The sequence below is a fragment of the Cherax quadricarinatus genome, chromosome 19, assembly GCF_038502225.1.
Source record: "Cherax quadricarinatus isolate ZL_2023a chromosome 19, ASM3850222v1, whole genome shotgun sequence".
NCBI lineage: Eukaryota > Metazoa > Arthropoda > Malacostraca > Decapoda > Parastacidae > Cherax > Cherax quadricarinatus.
The window spans coordinates 38,849,847-38,876,053 of NC_091310.1; the positions used below are offsets into that span (position 1 = coordinate 38,849,847).

A 26,207-nucleotide genomic window follows, 5' to 3' on the forward strand; every position below is an offset into this window, starting at 1 on the left:
ATATAAAGTAAACTTAGACTTTTGAAGAGTATAGGAGTGTTGTTTGGCACGAGACTGGTAGGAAAGCCATCCTGCATGATGGACTATGACAGGAAAATCATCATTCTGCTTGATGTAATGATTGGAAAATCATTCTTTGTGATGAAGAATGACAGAAAAACCACCTGTTTACCTGGAGAGAGTTCCGGGGGTCAACGCCCCCGCGGCCCGGTCTGTGACCAGGCCTCATGGTGGATCAGAACCTGATCAACCAGGCTGTTACTGCTGGCTGCACACAATCCAACGTACGAGCCACAGCCCGGCTGGTCAGGTGAGATGAACTATCACAGGAAAATCATCCAACATGATATAGTGTGATTGGAACACCATTGTTTGTGATGGAGTATTACAGGAAAACCATCCTTTGTTATGGAGTTTACCTGGAGTTTACCTGGAGAGAGTTCCGGGGGTCAACGCCCCCCGCGGCCCGGTCTGTGACCAGGCCTCCTGGTGGATCAGAGCCTGATCAACCATCCTTTGTTATGGAACAGGAAAACCATCCTTTGTTATGGAACAGGAAAACCATCCTTTGTTATGGAACAGGAAAACCATCCTTTGTTATGGAACAGGAAAACCATCCTTTGTTATGGAACAGGAAAATCATCCTGTGATGGAGTATGGTGGGAACTCCATCCTGTGTTATGGAATATTATAGGAAAACCAACATGCGTAATGGAGTATAATAGGAAAACCTTTCTGTTAAGGAGTATGGCAGGAACACCATCCTATGTGGTGGAGTATATGAAAACCATTTCGTGTTATGAAGTACTTATTTATTTATTTATTTAGTAATTTAAGCATACTTACAGAGGTACAAAAAATATAGGTAAGAGCAGCATGCCAAAGCCACTTATTACCTGGAGTTTACCTGGAGAGAGTTCCGGGGGTCAACGCCCCCGCGGCCCGGTCTGAGACCAGGCCTCCTGGTGGATCAGAGCCTGATCAACCAGGCTGTTGCTGCTGGCTGCACGCAAACCAACGTACGAGCCACAGCCCGGCTGATCCGGAACTGACTTTAGGTGCTTGTCCAGTGCCAGCTTGAAGACTGCCAGGGGTCTGTTGGTAATCCCCCTTATGTGTGCTGGGAGGCAGTTGAACAGTCTCGGGCCCCTGACACTTATTGTATGGTCTCTTAACGTGCTAGTGACACCCCTGCTTTTCATTGGGGGGATGGTGCATCGTCTGCCAAGTCTTTTGCTTTCGTAGTGAGTGATTTTCGTGTGCAAGTTCGGTACTAGTCCCTCTAGGATTTTCCAGGTGTATATAATTTATTTTTTTATTTATTTATAATTTGAGCACACTTACAGAGGTACATGTATCTTTCATGTATCTTTCCCTCCTGCGTTCCAGGGAATACAGGTTTAGGAACCTCAAGCGCTCCCAATAATTGAGGTGTTTTATCTCCGTTATGCGCGCCGTGAAAGTTCTCTGTACATTTTCTAGGTCGGCAATTTCACCTGCCTTGAAAGGTGCTGTTAGTGTGCAGCAATATTCCAGCCTAGATAGAACAAGTGACCTGAAGAGTGTCATCATGGGCTTGGCCTCCCTAGTTTTGAAGGTTCTCATTATCCATCCTGTCATTTTTCTAGCAGATGCGATTGATACAATGTTATGGTCCTTGAAGGTGAGATCCTCCGACATGATCACTCCCAGGTCTTTGACGTTGGTGTTTCGCTCTATTTTGTGGCCAGAATTTGTTTTGTACTCTGATGAAGATTTAATTTCCTCATGTTTACCATATCTGAGTAATTGAAATTTCTCATCGTTGAACTTCATATTGTTTTCTGCAGCCTACTGAAAGATTTGGTTGATGTCTGCCTGGAGCTTTGCAGTGTCTGCAATGGAAGACACTGTCATGCAGATTCGGGTGTCATCTGCAAAGGAAGACACGGTGCTGTGGCTGACATCCTTGTCTATGTCGGATATAAGGATGAGGAACAAGATGGGAGCGAGTACTGTGCCTTGTGGAACAGAGCTTTTCACCGTAGCTGCCTCGGACTTTACTCTGTTGACGACTACTCTCTGTGTTCTGTTAGTGAGGAAATTATAGATCCATCGACCGACTTTTCCTGTTATTCCTTTAGCACGCATTTTGTGCGCTATTACTCCATGGTCACACTTGTCGAAGGCTTTTGCAAAGTCTGTATATATTACATCTGCATTCTTTTTGTCTTCTAGTGCATTTAGGACCTTGTCATAGTGGTCCAATAGTTGAGACAGACAGGAGCGACCTGTTCTAAACCCATGTTGCCCTGGGTTGTGTAACTGATGGGTTTCTAGATGCGTGGTGATCTTGTTTCTTAGGACCCTTTCAAAGATTTTTATGATATGGGATGTTAGTGCTATTGGTCTGTAGTTCTTTGCTGTTGCTTTACTGCCCCCTTTGTGGAGTGGGGCTATGTCTGTTGTTTTTAGTAACTGTGGGACGACCCCCGTGTCCATGCTCCCTCTCCATAGGATGGAAAAGGCTCGTGATAGGGGCTTCTTGCAGTTCTTGATGACCACAGAGTTCCATGAGTCTGGCCCTGGGGCAGAGTGCATGGGCATGTCATTTATCGCCTGTTCGAAGTCATTTGGCGTCAGGATAACATCGGATAGGCTTGTGTTAATCAAATTTTGTGGCTCTCTCATAAAAAATTAATTTTGATCTTCGACTCTCAGTCTGGTTAGCGGCTTGCTAAAAACTGAGTCATATTGGGACTTGAGTAGCTCACTCATTTCCTTGCTGTCATCTGTGTAGGACCCATCTTGTTTAAGTAGGGGCCCAATACTGGACGTTGTTCTCGATTTTGATTTGGCATAGGAGAAGAAATACTTTGGGTTTCTTTCGATTTCATTTATGGCTTTTAGTTCTTCCCGCGATTCCTGACTCCTAAAGGATTCTTTTAGCTTAAGTTCGATGCTTGCTATTTCTCTGACCAGTGTCTCCCTACGCATTTCAGATATATTGACCTCTTTTAGCCGCTCTGTTATTCTTTTCCGTCGCCTGTAAAGGGAGCGCCTGTCTCTTTCTGTTTTACATCTACTCCTTTTTCTTAGAGGAATAAGCCTTGTGCATACATCGAGTGCCACCGAGTTAATCTGTTCTAGGCATAGGTTGGGGTCTGTGTTCCTTAGTATATCTTCCCAGCTTATATCGGTTAGGACTTGGTTTACTTGGTCCCACTTTATGTTTTTGTTATTGAAGTTGAATTTGGTGAATGCTCCCTCGTGACTAATCTCATTATGGCGGTCTGGGGCTCTGCGCATACATGACTGAACCTCAATTATGTTGTGATCTGAGTATATTGTTTTTGATATGGTGATATTTCTTATCAGATCATCATTGTTAGTGAAGATGAGGTCTAGTGCATTCTCCAGTCTAGTTTACCTGGAGTTTACCTGGAGAGAGTTCCGGGGGTCAACGCCCCCGCGGCCCGGTCTGAGACCAGGCCTCCTGGTGGATCAGAGCCTGATCAACCAGGCTGTTGCTGCTGGCTGCACGCAAACCAACATACGAGCCACAGCCCGGCTGATCCGGAACTGACTTTAGGTGCTTGTCCAGTGCCAGCTTGAAGACTGCCAGGGGTCTGTTGGTAATCCCCCTTATGTGTGCTGGGAGGCAGTTGAACAGTCTCGGGCCCCTGACACTTATTGTATGGTCTCTTAACGTGCTAGTGACACCCCTGCTTTTCATTGGGGGGATGGTGCATCGTCTGCCAAGTCTTTTGCTTTCGTAGTGATTGATTTTCGTGTGCAAGTTTGGTACTAGTCCCTCTAGGATTTTCCAGGTGTATATAATCATGTATCTCTCCCTCCTGCGTTCCAGGGAATACAGGTTTAGGAACCTCAAGCGCTCCCAATAATTGAGGTGTTTTATCTCCGTTATGCGCGCCGTGAAAGTTCTCTGTACATTTTCTAGGTCGGCAATTTCACCTGCCTTGAAAGGTGCTGTTAGTGTGCAGCAATATTCCAGCCTAGATAGAACAAGTGACTTGAAGAGTGTCATCATGGGCTTGGCCTCCCTAGTTTTGAAGGTTCTCTATTATTTGCTGGTTTAAATTGAATTTTGTGCAGAGATTTAAAAGCTCGCGTGAGTGTGAGTTTTCATCAGAGCTGCCTCCTGGTGTTATTACTGCAACAATATTATTTGCTATATTCCTCCATTTTAGGTGCCTTAAGTTGAAATCCCCCAGGAGCAAGATGTTGGGTGCAGGAGCTGGAAGGTTTTCCAGACAGTGGTCAATTTTTAACAGCTGTTCCTGGAATTGCTGGGATGTTGCATCCGGAGGCTTGTAGACTGTCACAGTGACTAGGTTTTGGTTCTCGACCTTTACTGCTAAAACTTCCACTACATCATTTGAGGCATTTAGCAGTTCTGTGCAAGCATTACGGGCTGGCTTAAAATTAACTTAAGATGAACTAAGCAATGATGAAATCAGTGATAAAACATTATTGTAAACAGATAACTATAAAGCACAAATGAGTATTACAAAGACAGGTCATATGGTTGCATACATTGCTGTACATTCAGTCGAATGGAGTATTCTGTTAGGTAGTGTATTTAAAAAAATAAAGTTATTATTATTATTATTATAATCAAGGGGAAGCGTTAAACCCGGAGGATTATACAGCGCCCGGGGGGGGGGGGATGTGGAAGGCATTCAGGCTTAATTCGGGGAACTGGAGCACAGATCCAATTCCCTAAATCAAGAGCCCCTCACCAACATCAAGGAACCTTCCTTGAGGGGAATAACAAAGTTAGATTGGGTCCTACGTTTAACATTTGTGTGATATAATTGTGAGTAACATATAGGATATACAATTTATATGGTTCAGTTATTCAGTATTTATTTGGTTTTGAGTGAGTAAGTGATCTTTGAGAAGATACTTGAATTTATAAACAGGTAGTGTTTCTTTTATATTTACAGGTAATGAATTCCAGATTTTAGGGCCTTTTATGTATGACAGGAAAACCATTCCGTGTGATGAGTGACGGGAAATTATTCCGTGTGGAGTATGGCAGGGAAATTATCTCATGATGGAGTATAACAGGAAAACTATCCCGTGTGATGGATGTATAGTTAGCTCATATTCAAGATGTATAAAAGCTATGTTTCTGTCACCCTGTAAACTGTAATATAATGCAGAACAGCTACACAATGCCATATTCGTTTTTTATTAATACATAAATACAGAATGTTGATGTGCATTATCGCTTAAATAACCTCTGTTTAGTTGATGCATTAAATAGTCTTGAAGCCTTAGAAATTAATTATATACTCACCTATTTGAGGTGAGTATATAATTAATTTCTAGGTCCTCTCTCTTCCTGCTCCTTGAGCTTTATCATACCTCGTCTTAAAACTATGTATGGTTCCTGCCTCCACTACATATAATATAAATAACAATATGTAATATAATAACACAGTAACTAACCTGTAACCATACAAATTGTAAAACTATCCAATATAACTTCAATGTATTCTAATGAAATAAATATTTTAATTTTTATCTTTATGTTTCCTTCGAAGGTTGATGAGAAGAGTGGGAATAAAAGGAAAAAGTCTACTTTGTCTATGTAGTTTATAGTAAATATTATACAGAGTAATTTCACGTCTTATTATGTGCCTTCAAGAGTACATAAACTTTGTATATACCATTATGTAGTTCACCCTGGCACCAGGGAGTGTTTTTTTTTTCTTTATTAAGAAAAGTTGGTAGGCGGAGTGTGGGGGCTGGGACACAGCATTATAGAAGGTTATAGCAGGAGGTAACTATATGTGCCTGGCAGCCTCATCCAGCAGGTTGGTTACACACTAAATAAAAACATGTTATAATGTCTGCTAGTGTGTTGGACACTACATAGTCTCCCTCTCTACCATACTTCACCTCTGACTGGTAATAACCACCTACTATACGTTTTTTTCACTGATTATGGTTAAGTGACATGGTTTTTAATTACAAGACGAAGGTTAAAATGTATACACATTGGAAGTACAGAGAAACATTTTTATAGACATCGGAGAGTGACATGTGGTGAGGAATATACTAGCTGACGTTGGATAACCAAACAGTGTCAAGGATAATATATATTTTCCCGTGGTTGTGCAGTGTTTTGATGTGTAATGAATTATAGTCAAGGGTTTTAAGTAGTTACAGTGAGGTCGAGGGAGCCACATCTTATAGTTCCATTGACCATGATGCTCACACACCCAATAATTAACCTCATGTTTTTATTATGCTAATGCTCATTATTATGCTAACGTCTACTGCCTTTTCGTATTTTGTATATATAATACTGTATAGTTGTAGTGAACTGTATTACCTTTGTTAGCCTAGAGTTTAGTTTTGATTGTAATAATAATAATAATAATACTGGTAGTGAATGATATTTTCTTAATATATGCTGGATCATAGGGTAGTGTAATAAGTGTTCATGTACAGTTATACAAGTTTTGGATGATTACAATTGTTACATACTAACATACTTGTCCTTGTATTCCTTACTGTTAGCAGCATAGCTACTAGATACAGTAGGAATTAAGTCATGATTATTACCATAAAAATAAACCAAATAAATCAACCACATGAAATCTTTTAAAGAGATACAATAGGAATAATGTAAAATGTGTAATTTACATGAACGTTAAATAGAGAAAAATCAGCATATAATGGATACATGCACATTAACTAAACAAGGAATCTTTTTTCTTCCTTCTGTAGCTTCATTCATTAGGAACCTTTTAGCTTTTTGTGAATTGGTTTATGCTCAGACTGGTCTTGATATGTTAAGAGAGAGAGAAAGAGAGAGGCAATATGTTCCATTCTTTTAGTTTTTGCTGTATAATAAAAGGTGTCTGAGATCTGACAACCTACAGTACATATTACAAAATTGTGTCTACTTGCCAAATTACAGTATCAATGAGAGGAGGTGCCCTAATGCTGTGAAGGGCTCTTGCTTCAAGGAATTGAACCTTTCCTCTCTCTCTCTCTCTCTCTCTCTCTCTCTCTCTCTCTCTCTCTCCCCCTCTTTCTCTCTCTCTCTCTCTCTCTCCTTGGATCAGATATGATTGCCTCATATTCCCCAAGGTGTTCTGTGAACTACAAATTTAGCATTCCCCTCCGTAAATAAATATAATACCATATTTCAGTTACCAGCAGTGGGGAGTTATCCATATGGCCAGTTCCTTGACTAGGTAAAATACTAATTATCCAGTAGCATATTTTAGGTTAGATTATATAAGGTTAAGGTATGTTATACTAGACCAGTGCTTGGCAATAATTTTCCTAAATGTGTAAAGAGAGCTCTTCACCTGTGTAAAAATATCAGACTTCTGACTGATTGGTGACTTTGGAACATTGTTGAGATCACTGGTATTCTTTTACACTGTAGCTAGACTTCATTGTCTGCTTCTGTAATGTACTGTACTGTACTTGGCTAATGGCTTTCAAGGAATAAATAAGCCCACATATCAGAAGAATGACAGAGAAACTATTGAGATATCTTAGGTTAAGTCTTCACATTTTATATGCTATACAGTAATGTGACTCGTGTTTAAAATTTCAAATGATAACTTAATGAATCATTCAGTCCATTAATTACAATCACAATAGTCATTATCTTTTATTTTTTTAAGAACATACATTTGTGTTTTAAGGAACCCAGTAGAAATAAGTCACATAGTTTGATTTCATTGAGTTATCCTATACAGTGGACCCCCGGCATACGATGGCATCGGCATACGTTAACTCTGGCATATGATACATTTTAATGCAAAAATTTTGCTTTGTCACGTTAAAAAACCTGCCACAAGCGATTCATCCGGGACGCGTCCCACGTGTGTCTTCAGCTGCCCCGTGCATGCCAGTGTTTACAAGCCAGCCAGTGCGGTCGCATCCACGCATACAATCGGTACATTTCATATTATCACAGCGTTTTTAGTGATTGTACCTGCAAAATAAGTCACCATGGGCCCCAAGAAAGCTTCTAGTGCCAACCGTGCAGTAAAAAAGGTGAAAATTACTATGGAAATGAAGAAAGAGATATGTAATTGCTAAGTACGAAAGTGGAGTGCGTGTCTCGGAGCTGGCCAGGTTGTATATCAAACCCCAATCAACCATCCCTACTATTGTAGCCAACAAAACGGCAATCAAGGAAGCTGTTCTTGCAAAAGGTGCAAGTTTGTTTTCGAAACAGAGATAGCAAGTACTCGAAGATGTTGAGAGACTGTTATTGGTGTGGATAAACGAAAAACAGATAGCAGGAGATACCATCTCTTAAGCGATCATATGTAAAAAGGGGTGGGAAATACGTACTATCATACCACGGTCAGCTGCTGCTGCACCACCGTCAGCTGTTGCTGCACCACAGTCAGCTGCTGCTGCACCACAGTCAGCTGCTGCTGCACCACAGTCAGCTGCTGCTGCACCACCGTCAGCTGTTGCTGCACCACAGTCAGCTGCTGCTGCACTACTGTCAGCTGTTGCTGCACCACAATCAGCTGTTGCTGCACCATGGTCAGCTGTTGCTGCACCAGTCAGCTGTTGCTGAACCACGGTGAGCTGCTGCTGCACCACAGTCAGCTGCTGCTACACCACCGTCATCTGTTGCTGCACCACGGTCAGCTGTTGCTGCACCAGTCAGCTGTTGCTGCACCACGGTCAGCTGTTGCTGCACCACAGTCAGCTGTTGCTGCACCACGGTCAGCTGTTGCTGCACCAGTCAGCTGTTGCTGCACCATGGTCAGCTGTTGCTGCACCATGGTCAGCTGTTGCTGCACCATGGTCAGCTGTTGCTGCACCATGGTCAGCTGTTGCTGCACCATGGTCAGCTGTTGCTGCACCATGGTCAGCTGTTGCTGCACCATGGTCAGCTGTTGCTGCACCATGGTCAGCTGTTGCTGCACCATGGTCAGCTGTTGCTGCACCATGGTCAGCTGTTGCTGCACCATGGTCAGCTGTTGCTGCACCATGGTCAGCTGTTGCTGCACCATGGTCAGCTGTTGCTGCACCAGTCAGCTGTTGCTGCACCATGGTCAGCTGTTGCTGCACCAGTCAGCTGTTGCTGCACCACAGTCAGCTGTTGCTGCACCAGTCAGCTGTTGCTGAACCACTGTGAGCTGCTGTTGCACCACGGTGAGCTGCTGCTGCACCATGGTCAGCTGCTGCTGCACCATGGTGAGCTGCTGCTGCACCATGGTCAGCTGCTGCTGCACCACGGTCAACTGCTGCTGCACCACGGTCAGCTGCTGCTACACCACCATCATCTGTTGCTGCACCAAGGTCAGCTGTTGCTGCACCAAGGTCAGCTGTTGCTGCACCAAGGTCAGCTGTTGCTGCACCAGTCAGCTGTTGCTGAACCATGGTGAGCTGCTGTTGCACCACGGTCAGCTGCTGCTGCACCACAGTCAACTTCTGCTACACCACCGTCATCTGTTGCTGCACCACGGTTAGCTGCTGCTGCACCAAGGTCAGCTGTTGCTGCACCAAGGTCAGCTGTTGCTGCACCATGGTCAGCTAGTCCTAGTGGCATTAAAAGAAGGGAAGTAACCCCGGAAAAGGATGTGCTACCTAAAGTCCTAATGGAAAGGGATTCCCCTTCTAAACATTAACAACTTCCACTCTCCCCTCCTCCCATCCCATCAATCATCACCAGATCTTCAATAAAGGTACGTGTTAGTTTGTGTGTATTAAAATTAATATTTCATGTGGTAAAAAATTTATTTTTTTTCATACTTTGTGGTGTCTTGCACAGATTAATTTGATTTCCATTATTTCTTATGGGGAAAATTAATTCGCCTTACGATAATTTCGGCATACGATGAGCCCTCAGGAACGGATTAATATTGTATGCCGGGGGTCCACTGTATAAAAAACAGTAAAATTTTCAGATTACATATTTACAAGGCCTGAATATTAAAAATAAAAATAAAATTTTATTTCTTTCCTGAGGTTACAATGTGTGTTTACATTTCATAATTTGAGTGGTACAAAGAAAGCCACTATCATGCCAAGGCATTTCGGGCAGACTTAACCTAATACATGTACTTCAGTCTAGACAGGTGGAGAGTGGTCGAATACAAATATTCAATATTTTACTCTATTATTAATATAAGTTAGTACAATTTATGATATAAACATACATTTTTAAGTTTGTAATAATGGCTTAATAGGTAAGGGATAATAAAATATTTGGGAGAGTTGCTTTAAATTTGGTTAGAGTTTAGCATAGTGTGGGTATGGTTGTTATTGAGAGATGAGATGATTTTTAAGTATAGTCATAACTGATTTGTGGGCAGGAAACCTCTCGCTGTTTCAGGCAGAGTTCCAGATCTTCAGGCTCTTTATGTGCATTGCATTTTTGCATGATGTGAGACAGACACGAGGGATGTCGAAAAGTGATTTGTGCCACGTGTTATGCCTGTGTGTTCTGTTGAAGCTGTCTAGGAGAAGTTGGAGCAGAGGGTTGATATTGGAGTTTAATGTTCTGTATAGTATACATATAGTAGGCACAGTAATAAGTGTGTATATTTTGTATATTTAGTAAGTTCAAGCTGTTGAAGAGTGGTGGGGGGTGTGTTGTCAGGTGCTGGAGTTTGTGATCATCCACACTGCCACTTTTTATTGGGTTACATATTAACCCTTTGAGGGTTTTCGTCGTACTAGTACGTCTTACGCGTAGGGGTTTTTGACGTACTAGTACTCATAAATTCTAGCGACCTCAAATCTAGTGGGAGAAAGCTGGTAGGCCTTCATATGAAAGAATGGGTCTACGTGGTCAGTGTGCACAGTCTAAAAAAAATCCTGCAGCACACGGTGCATAATGAGAAAAAAAAAACTTTTTCCATTTTTTTTTAATAAATCAGCGACTTTGCAGTGTATTTTCGTATAGTATTTATTGTTGTATTCTAGTTTTCTTGGTCTCATTTTATAGAATGGAAGACATATTACTGAAATTGAGATGATTTTGACTGGTTTTACAATGAAAGGTGCCTTGAAATTGAGCTCAAAGTAGCAGAAATGTTCGATTTTTACCAAACTTCAAAAGTAAACAAATCGTGCCAAGCGTGCAATACACGTCAACTGGTGAGTCTAATATTCTTTCACAAGTGCACCAATAATATTTATACCATTTTTTACACTAATGCAGTAGTCTGCATAACAGTAAATCTTATATTTTTTGTGAGAATAAAAATTCAAAGTGGAAAGCAAAAGAATATAAGAGGGGCCTTGAGACGTGACTAATGACTAGAGGAAATGTCATTTTAGTGCCAGGAATGTCTTTCTTGTTTATTCTGGACCCTATTCCGAAATTGGCATCTTTTGAAATTTGTGTGAAATTGGCAAAATTGCTAAATTCTGACCACTGTACTGGATAGTTGAATTTATAAATGGGTGGTTTCTTGCACCCATTCGATAGAAAAAATGGAGTTCTAGCGAAATATTCATGTTTTTTGTCGACTAGTACAGTGAAATTGGCCGAAAATGGGGCTCAAAGTGGGCAAAATCGCCGATCCGTAAACATCGCCGAGACCGCTAACTTTGCGAAAGCATAATTCCGTAAGTTTTCTATCAAATTTCAAACTTTTGGTGTCGTTATGATCGGGAAAAGATTCTCTATCTTTTCATAAGAGAAAATAATTTTTTTTTTTTTAAATTTGGCCGACCCTGAGAACGAGTTTCGGAGAGGGCCTGTCGACCCTCAAAGGGTTAAAGGTTTAAGGTGTTGGCCATGGTAGATCCCCAAGCACAAATACCATAGGTGAAGTAAGGGTATATTAGAGAGTGAAAGTAAGGAGCGCCCTCTGGGGTACATAGTATCGTATCTTGGAAAGCATACCTACTGTTTCGGAAACTTTCTTAGTTATATGCTGGATGTGGGTCTGAAATTTAAGATTACAGTCAAGTAGGAGACCTATAATTTGCCCTCATTGTGTCTTGTAATGGGTGAGCCATTTATCGATATGTTTAGCTGGATATTTAATGCTGTTTCCAAAAGACATGAAGTAGGTTTTCTCTATACTGAGAGTAAGTTTGTTGGTCGTCATCCAGTTTGATATTTTATGTAACTCGCTGTTTACAGTGTTACTTAGTATAGCTGGGTTTGGATGGAAGAAGACGTAAGTGGTGTCATCTGCGAATAGAACTGGTTTAAGGAGTCACGATGCATTTGGGAGGTCATTGATGTAAATAAGAAAGAGTAGAGGACCTTGGACACTTCCCTGTGGCACTCCAACAACTACAGGCTGAGTATTGGAGATCACGCTATTTGTGTATACACCTACCATCCGACTTACGACCGAGCTTGGTTCTGACCAACCAGTTGTAAGGCAAAATGGACGCAAGTCGAACCTTACTACTGAATATCAACATCACATTTTTGTAATGATTTTATTTTATTGTTTTATTTCGGTATTTCATTTTTTTACTTTTTATGCTGTTAGTACTGTATTTTTTACTGTAAGGTTTAGGATAAACATGGTCGTAAGTCAAGTGGTCATATGTCGAGCAGGTCGTGAGTCGGATGGTAGATGTACTACAGTGTGTGTCCTCTGACCCTGTAATGATCTAGTTTCAGGTGCAAGATATTGTGGTCTACTGTATCAAATGCTTTCCATAGGTCTATGAAGAGCCCCAGAGGATATTAATTTTTTCAATTGCTATATACAGTGGACCCCCGCATAATGATCACCTCCGAATGCGACCAATTATGTAAGTGTATTTATGTAAGTGTGTTTGTACGTGTATGTTTGGGGGTCTGAAATAGACTAATCTACTTCACAATATTCCTTATGGGAACAAATTCGGTCAGTACTGGCACCTGAACATACTTCTGGATTGAAAAAATATCGTTAACCGGGGGTCCACTGTATAGTAATTCGAGCATCTGAATAATTGCATCATTCGGGCTTTTTTTTTTCAGCCTAAACCCAAACTGGCAGGGTTTCATTATGTTATGGGGTAGGAGGTAGGAGTAGATTTCTTTGTGTATTATTTTTTCAACGATTTTAGAGAGCAAAGGTAAGTCAGATATTGGTCTGTAGTTATTTAGTTCTGTAGGATTGCCTCCTTTGAGGATCGGGGTGACCCTTGCTGTTTTGAATAGTGTTGCAATAAGCAGCACATGAGCTGCTTTTCTGTACATGATTGGTGGCAAGTTATTTAGGTCTCCTGCCTTGTTTTTTAATGATTTAATTAGTGAGAATTAAGTAGAATTTGTTGGTGCTATATATAGAGTATGTGGGTAATTACCAGTGAGGTAGTCTTGTGGCTGAGTATTTTCTTTTGGGATTTTGCTTTCTAGTTTTGATCCTATAATAGAAAAGAATATATTAAATTTGTTGGCAATGTCTATAGGCTGTATGTGTGGTTCTTCTGGTTTCGCTAAGTTAATCTCTCTGTTTCTAGACAGTTTTCTGGAGCCCAAAATTTAAGAGAGTTTTCCAGGTCTTTTTCATATCACCTTTTATTTTATTAAATCTGTTTACATAATACATTTGTTTGGACTTCCGTTTAGTTAGTTCTTTTGTTATTAGGCCCTGTCTGAATTGATGTATACTGTTTGTAAGCCAGGGGCTGTTTAGTCTCTGCTGAGATCTGCTTCGTTTTCATTGGACGATGTCAACAGGCTTACTTGCAAAGATATCATACATGGCAAAACCCATAGATATTCATATATTTTTGGGTAGATTTAAACAAGGAATAATACTAATAGAGCAAAATTATGATGCATACATATATGTAGCATATAATACACATATTGTACACTACTTCACAAGCAGATCAATACCATAAGCAGAATGTTCTTATACCAAGTAACATTTCCTTTTTTTTTTTTTTTCCCCTATACAGGACAATCATTTTAGGTAAATATTGTTCAGTATTTTTTGTTATTTTTACATTTCCACAATAGCTTACAGTATACAGTGTTTAGCAGCAAGTTACTTTGCAACAGTGGCTTCTTTATTAGATGCACAATAATTTGTCATGCAGCTATTTGCAATATTAAATAGAAGTGGTGTAGCTGTGATTTATGTAGATGCTAGATGTTCTTTGTGGCAGCCAGGTTCATTTTGGGCATTAATTAAATGGAATTTAAATTGTTTGCATATGTCTAGGTTTATGAGAAATTAATAGAAATTTACTGACCTGTATTTCTCAGATTGTTGTTGAGAAATTGTACCAAATAGATTTGTGTACTGCTCTTGCATCTATGAATAGTTTTTCTATTATGTGAATATAGTGATGCAGATTCACTCTTTATGGGCATTTTTAAAAGTTATTTAAACTATCTTAAAAATGGTTTGTTAATGATATGTACCATCTTGAATGTCTTACTCATGAAGTGGGTGCTCCCTATTCTCAAGAATAAAATACCTTTACATGTAAAAACTTTGCTGCATTGCATCTTTTGAGATACAGTATTGTATAATCTAGGTCTGTTATCAAAAAGGGAGAGTGAGAGAATTGCAAGAACAATGTAAGCAGATGTTTGATTGGCTAAGTCCGTCTTCTGGAGAGAGCGACTTGCGACTTTACAGAGGGGCTGGCTACTAGGTAGCTGTTCTATAAGGTAAATATGTACTCCAGTGAAGGTTTCAACTTTAGCCTAATTACTGTACTGTATGTACTGCATCATCCCAACACAGACTATGCTAGTGTTAATGTTGCTGCTATCTTGCAGATTATTAAGAATATTGTAAATTACAAAAATTAGGAGCAGGTTGGTCTACAGTGCCTTCATTATTTCATGAGTAAAAACTGTACAATTGATATATGGTTTAATATTTATGGTTTTCTTAAGGCCTGTCCTCCCTTAACGACGTACTCATTTACCAACGCCTCAGATTTACGATGGGCTCTCTGACCAGTATTTATACCTAAATAATGTGTATTAGAGCTGATTTCCTCTATTCTATTTATTTCAGTATACAGTACACTACTGTATAAACATTTAAAAATATACTAGAGATGTTATAAATGGTGCAAAGGTGACATTAAAACAATATCAGAGATGGTTGACACAAACCCACTACCATTATAGTATGCTCCTCACTTAGCGATGAATTCGTTTAGCGACATGGTCTTAGGAGCGGAACTCTGTAGTTAAGTGAGGAGAGGCTGTACTATTATTTTTCCTTGGTTAGTTTTTTTACCAAATACTTTGTGTAACTATGGAAGTATGGAGAGCTCACATTTGTATGGTACACATTGGTCAAGAACTATAGATTTGATAGTAACGGTTTCCTTAAGGCTACGGTAGTCACCACTAATTGCTACCTACATACTAGACATGTCTGGGGGAAGTGCAGGACATTGGGACCTCACCTCATTACACCAGTCCTCAGTTATGCTCTCAATTACTTTCCCCACACTATACCTCCCTCCTGTTCCACTGTCCCCCATCCCTTCCCTCCTTCCTCAACTCTCTCAGACACTTCAACTGTAAAATATAAATGGTTATAATTATAACTTTAACTTTTAACGGAGTGGACTGGTAAGCCAGTGAAAAGGCTCAGTCAGATGACTAAAAGCTCCAGCTGCAGGTCATCATATGACTAAGACCCAAAAGACAAACCTTACCTAACCTAACCTAAGTTCAACTTTAGGGACGTGCTTCTGCAGACATGTACTGTATTGGATCTCTGTTCTGTTTACTAAATAATTTTGAATATTATAGCATTTATATGTGAATATTGGGTAAATATTCATATTTAAAAATTATATTAAATTGGATACCTGGTACAGAATATTATGGCTTAGCATCTCTCGACTTTCAAATGGGTGTCTATGAGGAAAATAGGTTCTGGGCTCTGAACAGTCAACTTTCACTTTTCATAAGTCGGGGGCCTACTATAATGCAAAATGTCAAAAATCAGAATAAAAATCTTTATTTCTTAGAAATATACACAAGTTACAATAAGTAAGTAAATTTATTTAGGTAGTGTTTCACATGTCTAGGGGATTACAATTATCATACCAGTAACATGTGTAAATTACCTAGGATAACCCCACAAAAAGTCAGTTATTTTCTTTTCACTGGGGTCCTTGTAACACATGTATGTTATTAGCAGCCTAGCAATTAAATACAGTAGAAATCAGTCATGATTATAACCTTAAAAATTAAAAGAGCTATGGAACTCAGCTGTGTGAAAATTGGTTACAATAAAAAGATGTAGTATGTGTGATAGGAATAAAATGAGCTGAGTAATTTACATGAACATTAAATAGAGAAAAATCAGCCTAATAGTTACACAAACAGTTGATTTACAGTTCTGTTTGTTACAGTTTTGGTATAATTATGATACAAATACATTTGATACAAGTGCATATACAGTAGCTGGTTCTGCAAACAGTCTTTTTTTTTTACACTGTTGTTGGCAGTATGCCATTTGAATCCAACAGTTTATTAGCTTTCAAAGGATTAACCCTTAAACTGTCCAAATGTAGATCTAGGTTTGCGCGCGTAGCACTCCGACCTTTATTTTCTCCATAAAGCATGTACAGTTTAAGGGTTAAAAGAATAAATGACCAACCATTCATGCTGACATTTTTGCACGTTACAGTTTGTCTTCATCATTAGTTGTTCTTTCAATATGTTAGTGTGTTTTAAAGTAACCATGAATAAAGAATTTAGTCTGGTGCATAATATCCTTTATAAATATTCTGTACCTTTGTAATTCTTGCACATTTTGACATGACGGTCACAAATTTTAGACCCAAATTCCCACTATGTATATCTAGAAAGATATCCATCATATGTCTAATAGCAATCAGGAAAAAAAAATACGGCCTTTCCTCACTTAAAGATGAAGTTCCGTTCCTAAGGCTGCATTGGTAAACGAATTCATCACTAAGCAAGGAGCATACTATAATGGTAGTGGGTTTGTGTCATCTTTCATATTGTTTTAATGTCACCTCTGCACCATTTATAACATTTTTAATATATTTTTAAATGTTTATACAGTGCTGTACTGCATATTATAATAAACAGAATAGAGGAAATCAGCTGTATTATACATCATTTAGGTATGCATACTGGTCAGAGAGCCCATCGTAAGTCCAAGTCGTAGGTAAACGAGCTTTATTTCTACCTCATAGTCTTAATTGTGTTTAATATCTACAGAATCTCTCTCCTTTTTTACATCTTACCACTTCATTGTTCTATCTTATTTTAATTGAAACTAACCATAGCTTGTCCTTCTCAGTTATTCTACCTCACTTTAAGAAATACTCTATTGCCCAATTTTATTTTAAAATCTCTATTATTGCTCAGTTTTACTGTAAACTGTATTGACCAACCTTATTGTAAACTTTTTATTATTGCCCATTTTTATTTTATACTTTAGTGCCCAACTTTATTGTAAACTTTTCATCTTATCATTGCACTATTCTAGTCTTGAGTTAATTATACTTGCCCAATTTTGCCAATACAGTGGACCCCCGCATAACGATTACCTCCGAATGCGACCAATTATGTAAGTGTATTTATGTAAGTGCGTTTGTACGTGTATGTTTGGGGGTCTGAAATGGACTAATCTACTTCACAATATTCCTTATGGGAATAAATTTGGTCAGTACTGGCACCTGAACATACTTATGGAGTGAAAAAATATCGTTAACCGGGGGTCCACTGTACTTTATTGCCCAATCTATTTTAAACTTTTTATTATTGCCATTTTTTATTTGTAAAGTTTATTACCCAGTTTTATTATATACTTTTTATAATTGCCCTATTCTATTTTAGACTTGATCACCCAACTTTATTTTGCTTTTTTTAACCTTTTGTTACCAAATTTTTAAGCTTGTATATTCAACTCCAACTTTTATATTATCCTGTGTACCATCTTACTATCATATTATAACCAAGTCATTGCCATTTTTACTTTTTTTTATTTTTTATTTTCTTTTGCTACCTTTAACTTGTGTATTTTATCTTGTCAATTTAAATTTAGTTATACTCTAGTTCTTGTTAACAACTTATATTAGACCTTAGTGCAATTACAAGTGAGAGTCTTGTGCCATTTTAAACTAGTATTTTTTATATTATTAGATTAAACCTAGTTGTACTTTAGCTCATTCTAGCTCAATACATAGACAACACCAAATTCATTATATTAGACCTTAGTTCAATTACAAGTGAGAGTCTGGTGCTATTTTTAATTTGTATTTTTATATTTTTAGTTTATACCTAGTTGTACTTTAGCTCATTCTAGCACAACACATAGACAACATCAACTTCATTATGTTTATTAGTGACTATACTCTATATGACCAAAGTGCTTTAGCTATATACTTGTCCAAACTTCCCACTACTACAGATATCAGTACTAGAACTCAAGACACAATTCAGGATATAAATAACCACAATTTAAACCTAGAAGATGAATGATCACGTCGACCCTGATCTAAACCTTCATAATCTAACACCCAATCAAAACCTACTGGAAAGTAACTGCCTTTATTACACAGCATCACGAGCCAGCACTATCCTAAACAGTGCTAAAATCTATCAGTTCTTAACTACAACATCAGGTCCTTAAGCAAACACTATGATGACCTGGCACTCCTTGAGTCGCTAAAGACACCCTTCTCGTGCATTATTCTTACTGAGACCTGGCTTAAGCAGGACACAATAGATATCTACCCTCTACCAGGATACACAGCAATCCACAACTGCAGACCACACCAAGTTGGGGGTGGTATTGCAATTTATTACACTAACCAACTATCTTGCATTAGCACCGCTTGCTTCAGTGATGAATATAGGGAATACATTTTTGCTAATTATAATGTAAAAAAACCCTTAAGACGCCTATAACAATCAGTGCCATTTACCGGATACCTCACACAAACATCCCAAATTTCAGTGAGAAATTAAAGGCACTAATAACAAACAGACAAATGAACAAGCATCACCTCTTAACTGGAGACTTCAATACCAACCTTGGCCTACTAGATGATCAGCCTGTAACTGATTTCATCAACAATATGAACAACACACTTCTCATACCAACAATAACTAAACCAACCAGGCTCACTGAGACAAGTGCAACCATAATAGACCACATATGGACCAATATACTAGCCCCCTTAAGGTGAGAGATGACACAAGTCATGTCGTCAGCAAAGAGAATGGGTTTCAGGTGTTGGGATACGTTTGCCAGATCATTGATGTAAATGAGGAAGAGCAGGGGTCCAAGGACACTTCCCTGCGGAACTCCAGTATCAAGTGGCCGTGTTGATGATGCTGTGTCTTTAATGGTGTCATACTGATACCTATTAGTAAGGTAGGATTTGAAATATGCAAGCGCATGGCCTCTTATACCATAATGGTCAAGTTTGTGGAGTAGGATGTTGTGGTCTACTGTGTCAAAAGCTTTTCTTAGGTCAATAAAAATTCCTAGCGGATATTCCTTATTTTCCAATGCTGTGTAAAGCAGATCTAGCATTTTTACAATTGCATCATTAGTGCTTTTATTTTTCCTGAATCCAAACTGGCAGGGGTTAAGCATGCTTTGTGCCACTATAAATGAATGTAGTCTCCTGTGCACGAGTTTCTCAAAGATTTTGGATAGCAATGGTAAGTTTGATATTGGCCTATGGTTGTTTAGATCTGTAGGGTCACCACCTTTATGTATTGGTGTAATCCTTGCTGTCTTGAGTAGTTTCGGGAAGGTGCTAGTTTCTAGTGACTTGTTAAAAAGTAATATAATAGCATGCGAAAGGACATGGGCCACTCGCTTGTACAATAATGGTGGGACATAAGACAGATTCCCTAAGTTATTTTTAAGTGACTTTATAATCTCAGTGACTTCGGTGGGCTCAGTGATTTTACTGGCAAGATTAGATCCTATAGCTGAGAAGTCATTTATCTTGTTAGCTGTATAAGTGGGATGCAGTGGTGTTTCATTAGGTTTAGTTAGGACAATATTCTTGTTTTTTTCAGTTTGTGGGTGCCCAGAATCTGGGAGTGTGTTTCCCAGGTCTTTTTTATACATGTATCTCCTCTTGTGTCAGTGAATCTGCTGTAGTAGTACAGTTGTTCGGCTTTCTTTATTACTTTGGTGAGAACTGATGAATAGTGTTTAAGAATATCTTTGTGTATTAAGCCCTGTCTGTATTGCTTTTCATATTGGTGTTTCTTATCAATGGACTTCAGAATGCTGCTGGTTAGCCATGGGCAACCGAGCCGTTTATTCGTGATCTGTTTCGTTTTTATAGGACAATGTTTGTTGTATAGTCTAAGTAATTTGTTAAGAAAAATGTCTGTCCAATCGTCAATACCATTGGTCTTGGAGAATTCTGTAGGCCAGTCAACAGTCTCTAGGTCTGCTGTGAACTTCCTTACTGAGGCCTCGTCATGGAGTCTAAATGAAACTTTGTTGTTTTCCAGTGGTGGTTTACTAATGTTTGTTAAGAGGAAGGTAGGGTAGTGGTCTGTAGTGCTGTCTGTGATTATCCCTGATTTAATCTTGCCACCCTCAACACCATTGTTAACGAGGAGGTGCTCAAAATATCGATTTGGATGACAGCCAATAAACTTACACTTAACACTGACGAAACCTACTATAGTATGTTTGGTAGCAGAGCAGGTGTTGCGCAACTTAACATTAAGATCGACAACACTAATTGCCAGACATAATGAGGGCAAATTGCTAGGCCTATAACTCGAGAACAACCTGAATTTCAGCACCCATATCCAACACACAACAAAAAAAGTATCCAAAACAGTTGGGATCCTCTCCAAGATACAATTCTACGTGCTGCAAAATGCCCTTCTCACAGTATACCATTCACTCATTTATCCATACCTCACCTATGCTATTTGTGCTTGGGGATCAACTGCAGCAACACACCTAAAGCCAATAATAACCCAACAAAAGGCCGCAGTAAGAATAATCACTAAATCCCATCCCTGGCAACCCCCTCCCCCACTCTTCATAGATCTAACCTTACTCCCTGTTCAGAACATCCACACTTACTACTGTGCAATCTACATCTACAGGATCTTAAATTCGAATATTAACCTTGACCTAAAACGCTTTCTTGATAGTTGTGACAGGACCCACAGGCATAACACCAGACACAAACATCTCTACGACATTCCCCGTGTCCGACTAAATCTTTACAAAAATTGAATGTATGTCAAAGGCCCTAAAATCTGGAACACCCTACCTGAAAACTCTAGAACTGCAGACACATTCATCACCTTCAAAACTACTGTTAGAAAACATCTTATCTCCCTGATACACCCCATCAACTAACTACATAAAAACCACCTGGTGGTTCACACTTACACTCACTCACTCACCCATTTGACTATAAGCACAGAAATACGAATCTTAATCTTAAAATAATGATTCCTAACTAGTCATAAGTTTGCCTCTGATACTCCAATATAGAAACTATGTTATTATTATTTTATTATTATCACACTGGCCGATTCCCACCAAGGCAGGGTGGCCCGAAAAAGAAAAACTTTCACCATCATTCACTCCATCACTGTCTTGCCAGAAGGGTGCTTTACACTACAGTTTTTAAACTGCAACATTAACACCCCTCCTTCAGAGTGCAGGCACTGTACTTCCCATCTCCAGGACTCAAGTCCGGCCTGCCGGTTTCCCTGAACCCCTTCATAAATGTTACTTTGCTCACACTCCAACAGCACGTCAAGTATTAAAAACCATTTGTCTCCATTCACTCCTATCAAACACGCTCATGCATACCTGCTGGAAGTCCAAGCCCCTCGCACACAAAACCTCCTTTACCCCCTCTCTCCAACCTTTCCTAGGCCGACCCCTACCCCGCCTTCCTTCCACTACAGACTGATACACTCTTGAAGTCATTCTGTTTTGCTCCATTCTCTCTACATGTCCGAACCACCTCAACAACCCTTCCTCAGCCCTCTGGACAACAGTTTTGGTAATCCCGCACCTCCTCCTAACTTCCAAACTACGAATTCTCTGCATTATATTCACACCACACATTGCCCTCAGACATGACATCTCCACTGCCTCCAGCCTTCTCCTCGCTGCAACATTCATCACCCATGCTTCACACCCATATAAGAGCGTTGGTAAAACTATACTCTCATACATTCCCCTCTTTGCCTCCAAGGACAAAGTTCTTTGTCTCCACAGACTCCTAAGTGCACCACTCACTCTTTTTCCCTCATCAATTCTATGATTCACCTCATCTTTCATAGACCCATCCGCTGACACGTCCACTCCCAAATATCTGAATACATTCACCTCCTCCATACTCTCTCCCTCCAATCTGATATTCAATCTTTCATCACCTAATCTTTTTGTTATCCTCATAACCTTACTCTTTCCTGTATTCACCTTTAATTTTCTTCTTTTGCACACCCTACCAAATTCATCCACCAATCTCTGCAACTTCTCTTCAGAATCTCCCAAGAGCACAGTGTCATCAGCAAAGAGCAGCTGTGACAACTCCCACTTTGTGTGTGATTCTTTATCTTTTAACTCCACGCCTCTTGTCAAGACCCTCGCATTTACTTCTCTTACAACCCCATCTATAAATATATTAAACAACCATGGTGACATCACACATCCTTGTCTAAGGCCTACTTTTACTGGGAAATAATTTCCCTCTTTCCTACATACTCTAACTTGAGCCTCACTATCCTCGTAAAAACTCTTCACTGCTTTCAGTAACCTACCTCCTACACCATACACTTGCAACATCTGCCACATTGCCCCCCTATCCACCCTGTCATACGCCTTTTCCAAATCCATAAATGCCACAAAGACCTCTTTAGCCTTATCTAAATACTGTTCACTTATATGTTTCATGTATTGTGCCAAAACAAAAGCATTCACATTGTTTAACTCGCAAACTAGTATTTAGTCACTTAATATTTAGTCAACTTATTCCATAATTTGTAATAATTTAGGGTTAAGAATTAATCTAAGTTTGCCCGAAATGCCTAGCTATGCTAGGTGTCCTAGTGGCTCCCCTCTGTAATTAGTATTTTATTACATGTAAACCACACAATAACCAAAATCTGTAAACCCCGCGTTGTAATCCTTATAGAGAATAAACTTGATTGATTGAAGCATTGACTGGGGGATATTATCATAGGCTCGTTAGATTTATTAACAATACCTCTTCAAATTTTATCCTAATCTGGTTGTTTTTTTACTGTAAGAAAAACTTTACCTGAAGAAAATAGATTTAGTATGGGAAATTGAATGAGCCTTTTATTTTGACAGAATTCTAATGATTTGTTTTCATGTTGTCATATGATGAATGAACATAAAATGGACTCTCGGATTAGTTTTTAACATTATTTCTCTAGGTATTCCTCTGAAATGCTTTGTTTTGACATTTCATTAAAAACCTAACCCAAAAGGAGAGGTTTTTTCATGGGAAATTGTATTTTCACTAAATCCTGTGATGGTATATTGTCAATGTGTGTGTTGTGCTAAGACAAAACAACAGGGAAACCAAGCCAGAGGAAGTATGACTGCATTTTTTTTTTTTGTTTTTTAGATTGAATTCATTTCTTATTTTGTATGTGATCACATGGTATGTGTGTGCAGTAAGCTGATTTTGCAGGCAGACATTCGTTAACTCCTAAACGGTCCAAATGTACATATACGTTCTTACCACTAGCGCCCCAAACGTATATATACGTTTCATTTTTCATTCATTCAAAATTGGCGCGATAGGCCTGAGTCGCCTAGACGTGAGAGAATGGGTGTGCGCACTCAGTGTGTGCCGTATGAAAAAAATTGGGGACGCCTGGGTACCACATGGTAGGTCCAGTCACATTCAGCTCCATCTTGGGCCAACATGGCACATTCTCATGATTCACTCACGCCTCGTCGTATTAACACACTACTATTCGAGGCAAGTGATATAGATTGTGAGTTTAGTGGATTTGACACCAATGGGGCCAGTAATATTCAAGGAATTAATGAAAATGTCGACGATAACCCAGATCATCCTCAGCCCATCACCTCTGGGGTAGCCACACCTGACCCTGGGCCAAGCACCTCTGGGGTAGCCAGTGTGGCCACAGCAGACCCTAGGCCAAGCACTTCTGGGGTGGCCAGTGTGGCCACACAAGACCCTGGGCAAAGCACCTCTGGAGTGGCGAGTGTTACCCATAGGCAACTTCACAAGAGGAAACTATCATTTTCCCGGTGTTTTAGTGATAGTGAAAGTGATGTAAGTGACGATGAGATTGATTTTATGCCATTTGAGGATTTGTCTAGTGATAGTGAAGTTCATTATTCACCAGTGAAGCATATTTTTAGGCGTCGTTGTCTACGTTCAGGCAGTGTGCCATATGCAATCCCCAAGGATCGTGGCAGGTCACGATCCAAAACCCCAGCCACTGATAGCGAAAGTGATCATGAATATGTAAGTAAGTAAGTTTATTCAGGTATACACAAATACAGTTACATAGAGTTATCATACATAGCAGCATATGTGTAGAGAACCTAGGATAACCCAAAAAAGTCAGACAGAGTGACTTGTTTCCATTGGGGTCCTTTTACCTTATTATAATATAAAGGTTATAATATTTTCTTATTATTCTATAATGAAGATAACATCCTATTATCATACTAAAAAGACTATCTACTACACGAGGGTCATTAAGACTATCTACAATACGAGGGTCATTACTAAGAATAAGGTAAAATTTATATGTATGTTAGCTAAAAAAAATAGAAAATCATTCCCCTCCCTTTCTGTAGCTACATTCATCAGACACCTTTTGGCACTCTTCTTGAACTGGTTCATGCTATGACTGGCTTTGACATGTGCGGGCAGTCTGTTCCATTCCTTTATTGCTGTACAATAAAAGGTGTTTGAAGCCTGGCCAATGACTGTGGGTACTACAAAGTTGTGCTCTCTCCCCCTAGTGCTATGATTGCTTTGGTTCCCAACCTTGACAAAATTGACAGCAAAATATTTTGGACACTGTGAGCAATTTTATAAACATAATTTAGCTTCAGTTGTTTTACTCTGTCTTCAACATTCAGCATATCCAACTGCTGTAATTCATTCTGCCCTACATGCTCTCTTGGTGAGTATGCAGGGATGGAGGAAGTAGTGGTGGGTGGCATGGAGCCTGGACCACATGGCGCAGTGGGTGGACAGACAAAGGACCGCCCGGCATCCCCTCAACCATGTGCTGCCTTCACTCCTGTCCTTCCTCCTGCTCCCCCTCGCCCCATGCCACCGGTCCACCCTGCACCATGTGATCATGAGTGGAACTGGATACAAAGTATATTCGTGCCACAGCCTTGTGATTTTGATGCAAGTGGAAATGGCATCCAGCCAGAATGTCCCCTAACGAATGAGTCTACAGAGTTTGACTATTTCCAATTGTACTTTGACGAGCCTATAATGAACTTTATAGTGACCCAGACAAACAATTACATATTACTGATGTCTTGGACAACACAGCAGAGGTTGGAGAATCGTCATGGCTGCACAGGTGGAGACACAACAGTGGCTGAAATGTATTTATTCCTTGCCACTGTCATGCTTATGCCACATACCTATAAGAACAATATAAGTAATTACTGGTCCACAGACCACTTCATCAGTACTCCAATCTTCCGTGACCACCTTCCCTGCAACAGATTCACTCTGTTGCTACGAATGTTGCACTTCTCAGACAGAAATACGCCAAACAGATATGACCTTCTATACAAAATCCGGGAAATGTTTATGTATTTGAAGCAGAAATTCGGTGAATACTTTTATCCCTTCAAGAACATTGTTGTTGATGAGTCCTTGATTCTGTTCAAGGGACGCTTGTCATTCAAGCAATACATACCGAGCAAACGTAATCGCTTTGGTATAAAACTTTTTGTTTTGTGTGACTGTGAGAGTGGTCTTGTATTGGATGTTATTGTATACACCGGGAGAAGCACACTCGATGATGACAGACGGATGTTGGGCATTTCCGGTGATGTCGTTCGTAGGATGATGGAACCGTACCTTGGCAAGGGTCATACATTGTACACAGACAACTGGTATACAAGCCCTATGCTCACTGATTTCCTATGTGTGAACAATACGCATATATGTGAAACAGTGAGAAGGAATAGAAAACATATGCCAAGGTTCAGTGGAGGCAGTGTTGAAGGTGCAGTACAAGTGTTTCATACTAATGACATCATGGCACTGACGTGGCA

At 39.6% G+C, this 26,207-nt stretch overlaps 1 protein-coding gene across 7 annotated transcripts in view; it reads left to right on the forward strand.

Annotated features, from left to right (window-relative positions):
- Positions 1-4,795: 4,795 nt before the first annotated feature.
- The window catches only part of LOC128688363 (CDK2-associated and cullin domain-containing protein 1), a 52,838-nt gene continuing 31,426 nt past the window's right edge, over positions 4,796-26,207 (forward strand). For 2 of the 7 annotated variants that reach the window (XM_053776190.1, XM_053776185.1), the window contains exons 1-2: positions 5,669-5,825; positions 14,458-14,593. The gene's annotated coding sequence lies outside the window, so the exon portion shown is untranslated. Of the gene's footprint in view, positions 4,820-5,643; positions 5,920-6,033; positions 6,058-14,457; positions 14,594-26,207 lie in introns of those variants that run through there. The other 5 variants (XM_053776188.1, XM_053776187.2, XM_053776186.2 and 2 more) reach the window with 5 other exon arrangements.